General features: G+C 39.5%; 1 protein-coding gene across 4 annotated transcripts in view; it reads right to left on the reverse strand.

Annotated features, from left to right (window-relative positions):
- zgc:172282 (leucine-rich repeat and fibronectin type III domain-containing protein 1-like protein) overlaps nt 1-15022 on the reverse strand; it is a 210576-nt gene that overhangs the window by 117567 nt on the left and 77987 nt on the right. For all 4 annotated transcript variants that reach the window (XM_038693519.1, XM_038693516.1, XM_038693517.1 and 1 more), the window contains exon 2: nt 12298-12406. The gene's annotated coding sequence lies outside the window, so the exon portion shown is untranslated. The remainder of the gene's footprint in view (nt 1-12297; nt 12407-15022) is intronic.

The following is a 15022-nucleotide window of genomic DNA, read 5'->3' on the forward strand; positions in this document are numbered from 1 at the left end:
CCAGACTTTAGCGGTGTGGTAGATATACTCTGGAAATCACACTTTACAGGTAAAACTATGGATTTACTCCAGTTAATGGAGTAGTCTGAGATGGATGAGAATTTATCTATAAGTGTGATTGTCTCAGAAAGAGAAGTTTGTGAGTTTAGGAGGAAAAGTACATCAGAGAGAGAGAGCAACAAGCATACATCATCTGCATAAAGGCTTATCTTGTGGTGTATATTTTCTCTTTGAATTCCTTTAATATTATTATTTTGTCTGATAGCAGCTGCTAGCGGTTCTATAAAAATAGCAAATAGCGAGGGAGAGAGTGGGCAACCCTGCCTGGTACCCCTCTGGAGACTAAAGCATGGAAAAGTATGATCATTTGTTTTGACAGAAGCTCTTGGGGAACTGTATAAGATTTTAATCCAATCTATGAAAGAGTTTCTAAATCAAAATTTATATAAAGTAGCGAATAGAAATTTCCAATTTACTCTGTCAAATGCTTTCTCTGCATCTAAAGAAACAACTGTAGTTTCCAGGTTATGAATAGTGGCATAGTCTATTACGTTAAGTAGCCTGCGTGTATTGTTGGTGGAGTGCCTGCCCTTAATAAATCCTGTTTGGTCAGAGTGTATTATACCAGGAGTGACCTTCTCTAGCCTTCTTGCTAGGGTTTTGCAGATGATTTTAAGATCTGCGTTAATAAGTGATATTGGGCACCCCTAATTTGCATAACCATCCCATAGAATGTGGGCGCAAGTATTTCCCAGAATTCCTTATAGAGTTCAGCGGGAAAACCATCTGGCCCAGGGGCTTTATTATTCGGCATATGTAAGAGAGCTTCCTGGAGTTCAGCCATTGAAACAGGTGAATCCAGAGCCCTGATCTGTTCATCATCTAACCTTGGCAAATCTATATTGTTCAGAAATGCATCGATGTTAGAGCTAGATGGATCAATTTGTGATGTATATAAGTTTTTATAATAATCTCTGAATGCATTGTTGATTTCTTCAGCTGAGTCCTTTAAGGAAGAAATAGTTATTTTTTCTTTATTCAATTTCAATTGGCTGGTTAAGAATCTGCCGGATTTATTGCCATGTTCAAAGTTCTCCAAGTGTAGTCTTTGCAACTGAAATTGGGTCTTTTTATTAATAATTTCATTTAATTCAAGATTTGTTTTTCTCAGATCATTCAGCATGTGTTCCTGTGGGGAGGTAGTAAGGGTAGTTTCTAATGTTTATATTTTTTGTTCTAGCTCTAATTCACAAGATCTCTCATGACTGCTTTTGCTGCCTCCCAAAGAAGACATGGCGAGGTTCCTGGCAGGTCATTAGTTTCCATATATATTGCACACTCCTTTTTGAAGTAACTTATAAAATCTAGGTCTTTAAGCAATGATGCATTAAATCTCCAACTTCTAGTTGGCCGTGTGACCCTTTTTTTAGTAAGAGTGATAGAAACCAGTGCATGATCACTGATAGTGATAGGGTGAATCTGAGTGTTGATTTCCAAATACGGTGACCACCTGCCGTACTGAGCCTGTCAACTGCTGGATTACATACCATGTTGAAGTCCCCTCCTAATATAAGAGCTGTGTCTGAGTGAGCAGAGAGTGAGTTGAAGAAAGCATGAAAAAAGGAGGGTTCGTCAACATTTGGGCCATAGATGTTAGCAATGCATAAAGGAGTATTTTGAATCGAAATGTTAACAATAATGAATCGACCCTCTGGATCAATAGTAGTGGTATTATGATTGAAGTGTATTTTTCTATTTATCATAATGGTGACACCCCTTTGTTTTGAGTTATAACAGGCTGAGTACGAGTGAGGAAACTGTGGTGAGGTTAGTTTGCTGTCTTGGGTAAATGAGTCTCCTGTAGTAGGACAATGTCTGCTTGCAGATTATTTAGATGGTTAAAAATTTTTAATCTCTTTTCCCTTGAACCAACTCCGCGTACATTCCAAGTGGTGATTTTAAGTGTGGTCATAATTCAACTAAGGGATGTGGTGAAGGCTAGGTTGTGCAGTGTGCGTGTTGTATCATTGTGTGTGTTGTATGCGCCTGCATGTGTGTGCTAGCGGTGTGCCCGACTGTTTTTGAATTAAACAGTATGAAAATTGCGCAGCTGATCGACATGTAAACAGCGGAGGAAGAGCAACATTAACAAAAGAAAGAAACAGTGAAACAAAAACAGAGGAAAATACACAAAACATTATCGGACAGTCTAGATAACCACAGTATAGGCTGTTGAGACGTGCACTGTATTTTATAACTATTAACCTGCCATATGTCACGGAGTAATTAACTGAGAAGGGGAAAAAATGATCGCATAGTGATAAAGTTCACCTGTTGCTGGACTTGGTTCTTAGTAGAGCCAAGGAGTGGTGTCTCGGTCGCGGTACAGCTGGCCATCAACGTAAAGTTTATCCACCGCGATGACAGCCCGTGATCCTTCTCCAATAAGCTAATTTCTTATCGGGAACAGGACTCGGCGTCGGTCCAGGATCTTCCGGGGAAACTGGTCATTGACACTGAAGTTGGTCCCTCTCAGCTCCCTGCCGCTGCCTTTAACCAGTTCTTTCTGCTTGAAGTGTTCAAACTTCGCGACGATGGGCCTGGGCCTCTGGTTCTTCTGTCGCCGTCCTCCCAGGCGGTGCACCCGGTGGAAGCTGATGTTCTTCACGGTCTCGGCCGGGAGCTTCAGTTGATTTTGGATGAAGCTTTTAACGGTCTCCTCTGGGGTTTCATCCGCCTGCTCCTGGATACCCGAAATGACCAGATTATCCCGCATACTACGAGCCTGGAGATCGATGATCGCTTCTCTAATGTTTTTATTGTCTGCCGAGAGCCGCGTCATTCCCTCCGTGAGGGATTTAACCGAACCTTTGAGGACCTTGTTTTCCACCACGAGCTCAACCACCTGTTTCTGGCTGAACTCCAGGGATTCCCGCAGAGCCTGAAACTCTTTGTGAAGTACTTCCACCAGAAAAAATAGGGCATCAAAGCTAGACAATTTCTTGTCTATTGAATCCAGGATCTCTGTGAAATCTGCACCTTGTGAGGAGACTGCTCCAGGTGATGCTCCAGGTGAGTCTTCAGTGCGGTTTCTCTTTGATTTCCCCATGACCACTCGATGAAAACACTGGTCAATGTAAACTTCAAGGTCCTCCAAACACTCGTCCTCGAGGTCCTCCAGTGCGATTTGACTGCTCTTATTTGTTAATTCGCTTAAAATTGGCGGATTGTTTGTTTAATGAAATGTTTTTTTAGCTGTGCGCTGCCATGTTTGAATTGCACCAAGTCTCACGAGATTACACAAACCCTCACTGTGTCATCTCTCTCCGTGTCTTTGAGGTTTACAAGCCAAAGGGCCATGAAGCACACCGATACACGGTTTTCGCCTTTGCTTTCCTCCATCTATCTTTGTTTCGCTTACACACACACACACACACACACACACACTTTGTCTATACAGCAAGATCTCTCCAAATACTCACCACTGTAGCTAATGGGGTTCTGACATCAAACACTTCCCAATCTGAAACACTACTAGATATAGACCCTTTTCTTTTCATCAGGTTTCCCTACATTCTTACTCTTTGCCTCTTCTTAGTGGTTTCTTCATTAATAGTTTTTCATTCTTCTTGCCATCTTTTTTTTTCTCTTTTTTTTTCCTTTTTCGCTTCCCTTGAGTAGTTTAATGCTTTCTTCTATCCTTTCCTTCCTATCCCCGCCCTTCCCTGCCTTCTTTCCCCTCTTTCTTCTGCTCTTATTCAAGGTTTTATAAAGGTTTAGCTGTGACAGATGCGTCTCATTTTGCAGAGAGCAGTAGCAAGCAGTTTTGATTTGGTGATTATGGTGATTGGGGAGTAATAATAAAAAAATGAAAAAGGGATGGGAGAAGTAGAGCGGATAGGGTGGAAAAAGAGAAGGGGTAAAATAGGACAACAGAAACATGGTGAAATGAGACAAATTAAAATATGTTTGAGGTGATCAGCATAAAATCACTGACGAAAGGGAAATAAAGGAAAACACAAAAGATGCGGGAAAGAAAAGTAGCAGAGACAAGAAAGTAGAGGAGATGAGAAAAGAGGTTGGAGAGAAGTGTGTGTGCCACTTGGTAGTCATCACAGAGAAGCTTTCTCCATTCAGGAACTCGGCATGCAGCTGTCGCTTCAGGGAACTGATCACACACACTCAGTCACAGACACAAACACACACACATACACGCATGCGCGCATCTTTCTCTCACACACACACATGCACTTATGCTTTGGGCTGTGCTTTGAACTGATCCCTGCCACTGGAGAGGCACACACACAGAGCTGGCTGATAATAATATTATCCTATGGCCTTCATATGGTAATATGGTTTTATTGCTATGAAGAAATATGAATATTATGGCTTTCAGAGGCAGCTTAGGAAATTACATGGCTGTCATGCTTCTCAGCTTCAATAGAATATTTAGATTTCCTATTTATCTAGGGTCTCTGGGTAAGAAATCTATTAAATTATTTACCTTTGCCATGATACGTGTTGGCATGTTGTATATTTGTACCTATGAGAATGAACGAAGGCAAAACGCAAGACACGCCTTGATATGTCATTGGGGGAAGGTCACGGCTCAATGGGATAGACTGGCACACATCTGGATAGAAAGGATTGTGTGAGACATGCTGTAGCATGATACAGCAGAATAAACTCCAGGATGAGAAAAGAGCAGGTCAACTTAGACACTCTTGCTGGCATGCTGGATAGTGTGGTCTAGGGTGTATATTGTGCGATAGCAGTTCAGAACCTGGTTCCTAAAAATAAAGCTATTATAATAAAAGCAAATATGATGCTCATTCAGTTTCCTGCCCCAACCTATTTAGGTAGGTAGGACTTATTTATTATTTTTATAATGTATGTTGAACACATTTTCATAGTTAAAAGCATCTTTACTAAGCCTAGTATATATTAATTTTATAAAAATGATCTAATTGTTTTGTCCATTGTCCAGGAGGTCCAACTGTGACAGCAGCTGGCCAGGGTTTTCCTCTACATTCATGCCGGTGTGCAGGAATGCTGCTGTTGGGGACTGTTGGCCATTAGTTTGCTTTGCTCCAGAAGCGTGTGACCCCTGACATGTATAGCAACTTATTAGTCGCTGTGGATAGAAGCGTCAGCTAAATGAGTAAATGTTATCATTTGTCTCACCTGCCGAACTCACTACATATTATTTATTGTTCCAGTCCCTGGTTACTCAGTCTTGGAGACGACAACACCAAGCTCCCATTACTCCAGTTCATACAGCCTCATCTGTAGAGTTATTTAGTTATTTCGTTAGTTTGGTATGTTTGTCTGTGGGCAGTTTAGTTAGTGCTTATCCACCTACTCTGGGATTAGATTTTCTTGTTTTTGAAGTCAGAAATGATGCGTGTGGTGTGTTCTCTGCACTTGGGTCCAGTTATGTGACATTACACCAATAAGTTTTTGCTTCCTTGCATCATTGTTACTTTGCTTATATCTCTTCTTCAAGATGTGACCCTTGACCCTTGAACAAGTTGAGAGTATCCAGCTGTAGATTCTTTTAGTGAGGAATTAGTGATCTAAGAAAGCCATCCTCAAACATTAACTAAAGTGAATAATGGACATTCCAGTTCACTGGAAAAGCTGATTTTAGTCTCAATGCAACACCAATTCATCGTTTCAGCAAATCATGTTACAAGAATTCTGTCCGTGACTCATTGTTTCACCCTTCTTCACTGTTGTCCCACTTTATTCAGAGACGATCTTTAATTGAATCTGCAGTTCTACCACTTGAACATAATGTTCTTGTCATATTGGAACTGTCTGCCATTTTCTTCCCTTCATTTTCATTCTATTACAAGCCTTTTCCAACCCTGTGGCCAGACAAGAAGGAAGGACTGTGGTTATGGCAACAAAAATCATTATGGTATGGTCTTTGTTCACAGACAATTAATTCTTATGTGTCCCTTCATGCCAAATTATTGTTTTCATGAATGTGAAAACATTTTTGGGAAGAATCTTAAATATGTGCTTGATAATATTGACCTTACGTAAGTTACTCGTAAGGACTGTTTATTGTGCTCTACATTGTTGAGCTAATGATAACACTTTTCATGTCTAGGAGATATAATGCAACCAGAACCCATTATTATTATAAGAATCGATAAACACATATTTACAGCATACACAGATACTCTCACACAAGACAAATGTGGTTTGACAGCTCTGTTCTGAAACGTTTTTCTTAAAAATTTCATGTTTGTACTTCTGATTATCACACCAGCAGCATTGTTTCTGACAGAATGTGATGTAAAACATTGCCAATATTTCTCTGAATAAAACAACAAAGTGTTTTCCATTTGTGTATGTACGGGTTGTAATGAAATACATACCCACAGCAGCAAAGGCCTTTCTGCATGCACACCTACAAAACTACAAGTGAATCCATTTGTATACGATCTGTACTATCTGAAATAGGGTGAGACAGCACAGAGAGGATGCATTTAGAAACTACAATCAGATGTTTACTGTGTTTTTTGGATTGCAGAGTGGCAGTAAAATAACTTAAGCTGTCGGATTGGTTAGATATTTGACAAGTGCTAGATAAAGAGTTTAGATAACATATTTTAGATGGGGTTTGAGCTTGTGAATAACAAGGCAAGATAAACAATGTCCTTGAAATGGCAATATAATAACTGGAGATGCCTATTTTTCTCTTTCTCCACAAATGCTTTACGGACCATCGTGGTATTTAATTATTGCGTGAACAATATATTTCCAAGGATTTCCAAGGTGCGGCCATTAATCTTGACGTATTCTGAGATTTGCGTTTGTTGAAAATTGCTTTAAGATAAAACTAAATAATAAAAATATGCTGTTACCCTAAATGCATCATTATATTATTTAAGCAATGCTTAAAGACATGAGATATTTATGAGCTAACAATGATAAATGAGTAATGCCATCTGCTGATGCATATATCTATTTGGTCCTTCCTAAAATCCCTCAATGTAAAAAAACAACAAATAATCTGTCACTATACATCCCAAGAGCACCAGTGTTCTGAGGGGTTGTGGACTGTCAGTTACAATTACGGATGGTAGAAAAAAAAAGTTCAGATCACGGTTAGATCAAAGCATAAACACAAAGACGCGTGATGAGAGAACAACTGATCAGCCTATATAAGATAGGGATGTTTTGCACATGTGGATTACGCATCATGCCACACTCAGTGCAGGACAATTTATGGGTATTTCATCTTTAATTTTCCCCACTTTGACGAAAACATTCTAAATCGTGGTACTACAAACATGGTACATCTAAAACAAGGCACATAAATAAATTAGTTGCAGTGTGTGTGTGTGTGTGTGTGTGTGTGTGTGTGTGTGTGTGTGTGTCTAGTGGCATTAACTCCAACCTTACAGCAACTATCTTGCAGTTTTTAACATGTAAATGGATGCAAGAGTTTTCATCAGTTCTACTGACTGGTGCGGTGTTTATAACATTTGACCTGTGTGTGTAATTTTACGTCACAAAGTGGTGATGTAAGAGTCATCAGAGTCACATGAATGGACAACACTGTAAGACCAGCTGCATACTCCAAACTGAAACTAAACCAAAGCTGGAATGTTTTCACAAGCAAGATTACAGGTCTGTGAACAGGAAAAGGCACCACACTTGGCATGTTACCGTAATGTGCACTGGCTGTGAACTTCATATTTCCAGTTTACATCTACAGAGTTACAGAAGTTTTACTCCACGCTTAGTTTACTTCTTGTTTTTGAAGACTGTGAAGTTACATGCTCCTCACAAGACTACCAAGCTCTTCCAATTGAAGAAGACAATTAACAGACCTAAGCTGCAGTAATTGTGTTCAGTTGCAGTTTTGCTGAATAGGACTATGCATACTATGTTGCTCCTCATATGTTTGGGTGTATAGAGTTTTAGAAGGACAGGTCAGTGGGGTTGAAAAACTGAGCTCTCTTGACACATTTGAGATGAGCATGCTATTCGACCACTTATCCCAGAAATACATTGTGTAGGTATCTGTACGTGTGTGAACAAAAAACAGAAAATACAACAGACTGCTGTACCCACACTTCCTGCCACCTTGTTAATTAGAGGCAAGTGTACAGGATCCCAAATTAGATAGCAATGAATCAGCAGTTTTAGCAGTAACTTTACTTTTCTAACCCTGAATTAAAAAAAGGTGCTATAAACTGAGCTAGCTTCACACAACCATCTGCCCACACAAACACACACTTACACACACGGAGGGATCCGTGTGACCTATTCCAGCATTTCCCTAGGCTTTGTGAACTTGTGCATCTTTAGCTCTAGAGATGGAAACTTCAAATATCCGATTCTCTCACATCAATCCCCTTCAATTTCTGAGATAAGTAATCTCAGATAAGCAGAAATGTCTCTGATACCACACTGCACACTTTATTCGATTCAGATGTGTAATCTATGAAGATTTCACAAGGCGATAAAGAAATAAAAATAGACTGTATTGTAACAGATCTCACAGTTCAAAGGAGAAATCTTGCTTAATCTGAGAAACTATTAGGCAGATAAGAAGTTGTCCGACTCGATGTCTCATTGTAAACTCTTGAATAAGTTATTCTAATGCCAGAAATGCCTCATCTGAAGTTGTGCCCATCAGTGTTGTATAGTGGCTATTTTTACCATACTGCTGGATTAAAACAAACATACTAAAATCCAAAATGTCTTGGATGTTTTAGCCGTTTAGTTCACTCTAATAGCCTGCTCATGGCAGATGTTTCTCCTGGGTGTTGGCAGAAACTAAAACAGCGTGAGGAGGGCAGGGAAGGCCGCCAGCAAGAAGAAAACAGGGTAGTGGTACAAATTGTTCGACAGCCTTTTAAATTAAATCATTTCTCAAACCACTTCTAAAATGGTGTGTAAGCCAGTGTTAACATGCAGTAATGGGTTGGCAGGAGAGAGCTTTTGTAGCACACATACACATCATAGGACCTCTTCTGACTCTATTGTAGTTCGGCATACACACAGCTCGTCCTCAGTGCAGCAACAAAACAGCCATATCCACAAAACGGTATTTTGTACAGTGTAATATAGAGTTACTGTAGCACTGGAACACGAGCAATTGGACAATGAAACATATTTGAATTTGTATCCTGTGGGTCTTTACTGGCTTCCACGTCAAACAATGTTAACGGTTATGACCCAAAGGACCATTATGAGTGTGCTGCATTCACACAAATTTCTATTAACAAGGAAGTTGCTGACTCCTCTAGTGAATAAACAGTTCTTATTCATGGTACAAAATCACAGTTAGCTGACCATGTATGGCAAGGTGGAGAATACTGTAAAGCAGCACTTGCCCTTTGTTAAAAGTTAAAGGTCAGATAACTAAATTTCCTTGGAATAGCTTTGTCCTTTTTCTTTTAAATATGATTGTTTAACTGTATACGTATAACTGCAACACCTTACTTTGTTCCATGCAGTGACATGTGGTCTAAAAACAGTGTTATTGCTTTAACTGGTTGCCTGACTTCATGACTGCTCGTTGGGTAGCAACACTTCCAACAGAAAGAAAGCCCAATAAAAAAGCTCCTAACTTTCTGTGCTCCTCAAAAAAAAGTCACCTGCCAAAAAGGAAGGGGTAAGAGAGCATCTGGGATTGAGGATTTCTCAATGTTTTACCGATTATACACATACTGTATACCCTGCAGCAAGCCCATTCAATTGCCACATCTGACCCAGAAGCAACCGCAGTGTGGCCCAGCATAGGAGGAAAGATTGGGTTCTCCATTGTTTCTAAACTTGATGTCAAAATATGATTTACTTTACTCATAAGTTAGATTTGTTTCCAGGGAGATACTGAGTTTATATAGTCATTTTGCTGTTGTAAACATTACTGTTGCTGCTCTGGAATCATTTAGTTATAATAAAATATTCAATTCTAATGCTGTTCTGAATTTATTATTTTATTTTATATTTTTTAAAAGGCATTTATTTAGTTACGAAAAAGAACCTTATTAATACTCCTTATCGGTTTGGTTTGTTATCAATATTGATAACAAACCAAACCGAGTAGGAGGAGTACATGCTAAGGAGTACATGCTAAGGAATACATGTACAGTTAATCATTGTACGTCTATGATTTGTCTTTGTAGGTTTTCCCATTGATTGTAGTTCACGTTGCCCTCAATATCTTGAGTATTTTGTTGTTTTTGGCCTTAGTCCCCAGTGGTCTACAGAGTTAAGCTCCACTTTACTTTGACGGACTCACTGCCGAAATCCCAGCTGGTTTAGAAAGGTTTAAATATGGCCTGACCTGGACGAATACTTCTGACATCAAATTGCTGCACTTTACTCCCAAACAGCTGATAACTTAACATTTTATATACCAGATAAGATCTCTGAAACAATAGCTCAGCCTTTGAATCAAAAATCACTGTTAACTGTACTGTTCATAGAGGTGTCGCAAGTTTTGAGGGAGCGTGCAATTGGCATGCTGACTGCAGGAATGTCCACCAGAGCTGTTGCCCGTGAATTGAACGTTCATTTCTCTACCATAAGCCGTCTAAAAAGGCGTTTCAGAGAATTTGGCAGTACATCCAACTGGCCTCACAACCGCAGACCATGTGTAACCACACCAGCCCAGGACCTCCACATCCAGCATCTTTACCTCCAAGATCGTCTTAGACCAGCCACCCAGACAGCTGCTGCAACAATCGGTTTGCCTAACCAAAGAATTTCTGCACAAACTGTCAGGAACCGTATCAGGGAAGCTCATGCTGCATGCTCGGAGTCCTCATCGGGGTCTCGGCCTGACTGCAACTTCGCATAGCCACTGAAAGCCATTAAAGAGGAGTGGACCAACATTCCACAGGCCACAATCAACAACCTGATCAACTCTATGTGAAGGGGATGTGTTGCACTGCGTGAGGCAAATGGTGATCAGACCAGATACTGACTGGTTTCTGGATTCCCCCCCGTGATACTGCAAATTTTGAATGGCCTTTTATGGTGGCCAGCCTAAGGCACACCTGTGCAATACCCATGCTGTCTGATCAGCATCTTGATATGCCACACCTGTGAGGTGGATGGATTATCTCGGCAAAGGAGAAGTGCTCACTAACACAGATTTTGACAGATTTGTGAACAATATTTGAGAGAAAAAGGCCTTTTCTGTACATAGAGAAAGTCTTAGATCTTTGGGTTGAGCTCATGATGAATGGGGGCAAAAAGTGTTGCATTTATAATTTAGTTCAGTGTATATCTGGAAGACAGCAACATGTGCTGTCCTCAAATGTGTCATTTTAAATGGCAACTTTCTGTATTATTTGCGTATTTTAAATGACAAAAATATGGATAAGGATCAAGCTGGATTACTAGTGTGCTGAGGTTTTCTTTTCTATGCATCCCTATAACTACTAAACAAAATGAAAGCTTAATAGCTCAATATTGCTTTAGGCAATACTGAGGTCTCACTTCTACAGTAAGTATGAGCACCCTACCAAGAGACTGTTATAAAATTTTAAAATGTAATTTCAATTCAGACAACAGCAGGCAAGTGTGACAACTGACGATATGTGAGAGCCGTACAATAACAGCTTATCCCTCTTTGATTTCCATCCATCCATCTATCCTCCATCTATCCAGTATTAATATCAGTACATCTGTAGTAGCTCTGCGTAGCAACCAACCTGCAGACCTGTCTGGCCTGTGTGCTTTTACAGCTTTGCTAATATGTCTGTAACAGAGGCAGAGCACATTGGACTGCAGCACTGCTCTCATCAGGCACACACACAGTCACAGAGAGACAGCACGCACATACACACACACACACACACACACACACACAACACATAGACATGAGAACACATTGACACTCATGTGATTAAGTGCATTAAACCTCACATTATTATGGTTTGAGTTGGGGGGCAGATTCTCACTGTCTCTGTCACACACACACACACACACACACACGTGCATGTATATGCATCTCCCCTGCAATTTAACACATCTGTCTAGTCAGTTTGTGAGTGCATTTTAATCATATAAATGAAAACATATTGTAATATCCTATAGTTATGTAATTTCCCAAAGGACATCATTAAATTTTTATTAAACTAATTGGCAATAACTGTTTATAGCATGTTCCAGATGTAATTAAGGAGAAACAACAGCGCAAGCTACTTCTACTACAGAGTTCCCAGCAGAGTTAATTTTGCGTCCCTCAATAAGCACATTTTTAAGTTCATATACGGTAAAACATACCAGTTAAGATGTATATGAATCCTTACCTACCTCTATCTGATGTGCTGTGATTTATTAAGACTCAACATGAAGATACAGTGCGGCAACTAGCAGATGGATGGAAAAGCTAGAGATGGCCCAGGGAGATGGATCCAAGGACCTGAGAAAGATAACAGATAAAAAAGAAAAGGGTTAGTCCATGACTGTTTATAGGGGTGACCCTATATTGACCATATGAAGCCTGCACATCCAATTCTTTGTATGTTGTTACCACACTGCATTTAAAAATATGAACTGTTTCAGTAATGGTATCATTAAGCCGTAGTGCATTAAGTGAACAGTGAGACATTTGGGGTTGACAAGACTCTACTGTAGAGTCTACAGCCACGCTAATGGCTCTGTGAGGCTGTACAGCAGTGCTTCGAGCATAACGCTAACAGCAGCATGCTAACATGTAACAATGCAAAATAACAATCCTAATAGGCTGATGTTTAGCAGGTACGGTGTTGGGAAGGTTATTTTTTTAATGTAGTATGTTTGTAACTTTTATTAACTTTTATTTCACAAACATTTATTTTGTTATTAAATTACATAACTAAATTATGTGTAACTAGTTAGTCCCCAAAGTGAGCAGGTATAATATTGACCTTATAACCTTCTTAGTTTCGTGCAAGCTAACATTTGCTATTATGACCTGATGATGGTGCTAGATAAAAAGCCAGGGGATCAATTCATGACAGGGGCATGAATATGTCTACCTAATTTCATGGCCATCCAACCAACAGTTGTTGAGATATTTCACTCAAAATCACAAATTTTGCTAGAGGAAAAATCAGGGGGATCGTCAAAGTAAGCAGATTTCATCCTCTTGGGACCGTAAATGTACAAAGTTTCATGGCAATCTATCCAATAGTTCTGGAGAATCTTAAAGTGGTGGACTGCCCATGAACAGCCGGCCGATTTTTCCATCTCTTTGGGTCAATAAATTGAGGAGTTGTTTCTTTTTCAGGAAAATGTTATCAGTGCACCACAGCTCTATAGCACTGCTGTTGGTTCTGCACTATATTTGTATTTTGTTTATGCTATAAACTGAGGCTATCCATTCAACCTATGTCTAAGCCTTCCTGCCAAAATAGTTAGACTCTCTGCATAAATACTAAATACAAAAAGTAGTTCATCTGTAGGCTGTGTCACAAATGCACAAATGAGAAAAAACCCAAGTGTGATGCTTAAGATCTAAACCTACTCTCCTCTAATGTGGGGATCCGCCACTTTCAACCTTCCCACAATTCAATTCCTCACAGTGTCTAAACCCATTAAGATACTCATACTGTCATTAACAGTAACACACACTATATTCTGTTGTTTCATACAACAGCTGAAATATGCCGGACCTGTCATTGTTATCCTGTGTTTTTGTGTTATCTCAAAAGGAATCTATTCTAAAAACTCTCTAAAAATAAGATTTCAAGACCCTAGTTATGTTCATGGCAAGCAGAAACCTAGAAGTCAGAATATAATATAAATTTTCATTGCCTCGACTGAAAATACTTTTGGCACCTCAAAATGTGGGCGCTGATGCAAAAATGATGTCAGTTTTTTAACAATTCATCCAATGTGGATCAAAGAGCCATCAAATTGAAACTGACAGTCTGTACTTTTGTGTTTTAGTAAAGGGTATGCAAAGACACACACAGACACACATCAAACATGATGCAGACACTTTGGCAGTCAGTTTTCCAGCCAGCTGAGCTAACAAGCTGCAGGTTATTAGAAAATCATTACTCACTGCCCAAAGGCTTCTCATCACTAAGACATGAAACAGCAATGTGACACAAACAGTGGGACAGCTGATAATTTTGTAGACCCTCAACATGGCATTCTGCACATAGGTGAATGTACACAGATTACCAAAAGCTATAAATAACAACAATAACGATGATACATATTTCTCCTCATACACATCCTGACAACTCTTCTAAATGAGTAGTGACAGCAGCACTAGTATGGCAGATCTTTCTGCATGCTTGTTCAGGTTGGCGGTAGCAATGTGCACACATCAGTGCTGTAGACACACACAGGCTTATTTTGACATTAAAAGTATTAATTATCTTCATGAGAGGCACCCCCTGTTTCCTTTCAAAGTAAAACACACACATGCACACACACACACGCACACATCCTTTCTTGCAGTGACAGCACCGTGTTAATAATATTTTCCTTTAATTGTGTTTCCTTCTATTTATGAGGGCTTTTTAGCTCAATGCTTTGTTCTGTGACCTACTATCAAAACATTAATACACAAGAGGATACTCTGTGGTATGATATGCTGTTGCTGCAGCTATGTTTAAGTCCCTTGTGGCACAAGCTGCTGGCTTCAGTGAGGTGCTTAAAATTATAGTAAACTTTCGTAGAGTGGCTTTTATGAACCGCCAGAGTCCCATCTTCAAACACTTTATGCAATTTTTTAATAAGCAACAAAATCCCATCTGTAATTGAACAATCTATTAAGCCTGGTCTTAAGGGAGGAACAAAAAATATGTTTAATATTAATAAATTGTTTTTACTTATATTTCTAATTTTCAACCTGGAATTACTTAATTAATCTTCTCAGCATAATTAATGGAGGGAACATTTTATGCCATTTGAATTGCTAAATTATGCTCTTCAGTTATTTAATTTGCCTCCTCCTTTCGCTTTTGATCAAGAGTGCATCGCCCCTCCTTACACATAGCCCATGTTCATTTCAGTTACTCTGCATCAACCACTCCGGAAT

This window comes from Micropterus salmoides, unplaced genomic scaffold, assembly GCF_014851395.1.
Source record: "Micropterus salmoides isolate LMB-PRFRI ecotype aquatic unplaced genomic scaffold, ASM1485139v1 Ms_hic_scaffold_3, whole genome shotgun sequence".
Lineage (NCBI taxonomy): Eukaryota > Metazoa > Chordata > Actinopteri > Centrarchiformes > Centrarchidae > Micropterus > Micropterus salmoides.